Raw genomic sequence first — 3,847 nt, 5'->3', positions numbered from 1 at the left:
GACATCAGACTCACATGATTAGTTCTACCCAACCACAATTTTAGTTCTGTGGGCTACAGGATCGATTGTTAGATTTTCCCATGAAACTGATACAAAGAAGCTAACTACAAAGTTTATTTTTCCCCTTTAAGCATTTAAAAGTTTTAAGAGTTATTTATCTTTATTTCATGTGTGTAAATGTTTTGCCTACATCTTGTGTACCTTATGAATGCCTGGTGCCTGCTGATATCAGAAAGAGGTTTTGGATCTGTCCTAGTCAGTGTTCTATGCTATGAAGAGACACCATGAACAAGGCAACTCTCAAAGTATTTAATTGGGACTTGCTTACAGTTTTGGAGATTTAGTTGATTATCATCGTGGAGGAAAGCATGGCACCATGCAGGAGGACATTGTGCTGTAGAAGTAGATGAGAGCTAATATGAGGAGGCAAGACAATATAGATTCGTCCATTTTGTACTCTTGATAATGCCATTTCAAGTTGAACTGGAATTTCATCTCCTTACTGGAGAATACCATGGAAAACTATCCAAATTTACTCAAGAAGCCAAAGGTCAGGGTGTCCTAGTTAACTTATTTTAGTTTCTGTTAAAACTTCCTCTTTATATGGATCCCCTCCCCCAAATAACTGCTTATCTAAGTTTCTATTAAAATGACTTGCTTCAAACTGCTTCCTTCTTCAAATCCCCACACACAGGCACCACACAAATTGCCAGATTATGGTTTATGCCTTTTAAAATGCTATGTTCTGGACACTCGTAAATATACCCAGAGAAATCTCAGTGAGCATGCTTGGTCAATCTTTCCTCATGGTGCCCTCCATGTTGCTAATGAGGCATGAAAGGAAGACAGGAACTATTATGGGAACATGGGAGGGGAAAGCCATCCCTAACCCAAGAATCTAGTTGAAGCCTTTGCTAGCAGAGAAGCAAGAATTCCAGCACAATTAACAACTGCTTCAGACGTCTCTCCTTTCCCAGATACATTCCTGCCATTTTCTAGGAATCTCACCACAGATCTCATTTATAGGCAAAGGTCATGTGCTCAAACCCCTCTTAATAAGGTAATGGCTCCCTGATTTACCTTATCAAGTGATCATAAGCAGCACCCTATGCACTCACACACTGAGAGAGGGAGAGAGAGAGAGAGAGAGAGAAAGAGAGAGAGAGAGAGAGAGAGAGAGAGAGAGAGAGTGAGAGAGAGAAACACAGAGAAACACAGAGAAACACAGAGAAACCCACAAAGAGACAACAATTCAATAAACCAAAAAAGAGTAGCCTGTCAAGTTTGTCCTCACAACAACCCCATTTCTTGTCAACAAATTTTGTCTTAGTTCGTTTCCTGGTTGTGGTGGTAAAAATCCTCTGATAATAGGAACTTAATGAAGAAAAAGGTTGTTTGGCTCACAATTCCAGTGATGCACTCTATCATTGTGGGGAATTTCACTTGAGTTAACTAGTCACATTGCATCCACTCCATTGGAGAAAATGAATTTTTCCTTTCCAAGTGAATGTCAATTGATGATAGCTTCATGGTTAGAGATAAGAACCTTTCCCCTCTCTCAACACTGGGACCCCATCTGGTTTGGACCTATTCAGATCTTACAATGCCAAGTTACTCTTCACCATCTATACATCACTGAGTATTGTCAGTTGAAGCAATCTACCTTGGAAGGGAGGTTTTTATCATTAATTTTTTATTTTTACTTCTTCAAATGCTTCTAATATGTAAGTATTCATATGAAAAATGTATGTCTCGTCCAATAAAATTTAAAAATTGGGTTTTCAAATATATTAAGAGATTATTTCCAGCTACGCTGGTGCAGAGCTATATAATCTCAGCACTTAAGAACCTGAGGTGGAAGGGTCACAAGTCCAAAGGCAACCTGGATGTCATAGTGAGAGTCCATCTCTTTAAAAATTTCAAATAAAAAAGAGGTGAGAAGGAAATGGTCAGCCTTTTTGGTGTTTAGTGTCCCTTCTGCTACAGCTTTGAGCTATCCTATGGATGCAAGTCTTCTATAACAAGGCCAACAGGTGACCAAGGAAATCAACAAATTGAGGTAGGTGTTATAACAAGCACACTAACTTTGTGGGAAACGTGGTCCCAAATCACCGTGGAAATAGTCAAGTCTTCCAAGGTGAATATGTTCCCAAGGAAAAAGAGGGGAAACACATTCCCACTAAATAAAAATAAGAGATCCTTAGCTACATCAATGGCCAGAAAAGCTTGAGACCAGTACCAGATGTTGAACAACTTGAATATTCAAAGGGATGAAAGAGTCGTGGTAGGCATATTGATGACATACTTGGATATTGCTGGAAAAGTTGTTATAGTGGTAGATGCAGGTTCTCCATATTCCTACTAAAACAATGCTGGACTTGGAGTTCATGGATTCTTGAAAGTACTGTACTCCTTACTGAGGAAGACCCATGGAAATGCTGCAGAGGTATGTATGCTAGAATGGCTGCAGCAAATCCTTTTATCTGGAGACTGATATCTTTTGAGAGTCACATCATGGTTACAATGAACACTGGGAAACTGCAATGAAATACAGGACAACATGAGGATGAGCTCTTCAGGCATGGGACAGTGACCCCTGTGGAAGCTGTAACATTAATTTTTTCAACACCTATTTTTAATGATAGTTCTTAAATACTTTAACCTCCCTTTTAGCCCACCATCCACCAGAAGTAGTGGAAAAGAAAGGATATGGGGGGAGTAGACCTGTTTAGAAATGATTCTTTGGAGCAACTCCCAGCTATGTTGTCTGGAAATCAACAGTTTAGCTCACAAGTCAGCAGTAGCATCTCTATCCACTCATAAACACTTCACAGATACACCAGCAGTCCAGTTCGGTAGAGTCTGGATAGCAAACAAGAATCAGCAGCCATGGCACTACCTAGCAGAGACAGCCAGGCCTCAGTCTTGGCACAAATCAACAGGAGGACCTGGAGGGACATCAGCAAAACTTCTCAGCTATGCCTCTCTCAGTGAAGTGAAGACCAGCGAAGATTCGAGACCAACAAGCATTGCACAGCTATTTTTAAAACCATCGAGTCCTTTTTATACTCCCTCCAGATATCACATGTCCTCCATGGGACTTGCCTCAACACATGTCTGTCTTAGCTGACATCACTCTGCCAATCAGCCTGAGTCTGAGAAAGCGGCAAGAAACTGCAGCACACCACTAGAAGTTTTTTAGTGCATTTCTCTCTATGGAGTCCCAACAAATGGAGCTCAACTATGCAATGTAAGGTGAACCAATGCATGGATGTTGTTAGTGAAGAATCCTTCATCACATGTTCTTTCAAGTGCTTGCTTTAGCAGAATATCTTTTCTCCTGTGTCTGCCTCAGGAAAACACTCTTTGTGTGTTTGCCTTAGCAAAACACCATCCAACACAACTGACTTTCCAAAGAACCCTTAAGTTTCCACTTCAGGAAGCAGTACCAGGAAGGAAGGGTTATGCTGAGAAAGCATGGTCTGAGTAAACAAAGAGAAGGGCAATATTTACTGGCAGGGAGATAATTAACACACCCTCTAACATTGGCCATAAATATTTAGAAAACAGTATGGTCAGCACAGCACTATTTTTCATACTGAAACAGGAGACAACTCTCCAAAGATGTATGCCAACATTATGGATGCAAGTAGAGTCATTCCTTCAAATTATAATTTAGGGGTCTCAGTGCCTTTCACTTAGCTTTTTTTTTAAGGGCTGGCCTGGAACTATGTCCTCAGGCTGACCTTTAAATTAGCTCCCTTGTTGCCTCTCCTTCCCTTTTCCCTTCCCTTCCCTTCCCTTCCCTTCCCTTCCCTTCCCTTCCCTTCCCTTCCCTTCCCTTCCC

General features: G+C 40.9%; 1 protein-coding gene across 10 annotated transcripts in view; it reads right to left on the bottom strand.

The window, feature by feature from the left end:
• The window catches only part of Cldn34 (claudin 34), a 37,313-nt gene that overhangs the window by 20,540 nt on the left and 12,926 nt on the right, over positions 1 to 3,847 (bottom strand). The window contains exons 2-3 of one of the 10 annotated variants that reach the window (XM_031369610.1): positions 2,306 to 2,538; positions 329 to 394 (exon numbers count right to left, since the gene is read on the bottom strand). The exons of 7 other annotated variants lie outside the window; for them this stretch is intronic. The gene's annotated coding sequence lies outside the window, so the exon portion shown is untranslated. Of the gene's footprint in view, positions 1 to 328; positions 395 to 2,305; positions 2,539 to 3,847 lie in introns of those variants that run through there. 2 more of the 10 variants (XM_031369620.1, XM_031369649.1) reach the window with 2 other exon arrangements.

The sequence above is a fragment of the Mastomys coucha genome, chromosome X, assembly GCF_008632895.1.
Source record: "Mastomys coucha isolate ucsf_1 chromosome X, UCSF_Mcou_1, whole genome shotgun sequence".
Classification (NCBI taxonomy): Eukaryota; Metazoa; Chordata; class Mammalia; order Rodentia; family Muridae; genus Mastomys; species Mastomys coucha.
Note: the sequence above shows the minus strand (reverse complement) of the source record. Positions and strands in the feature narration are given on the sequence as shown.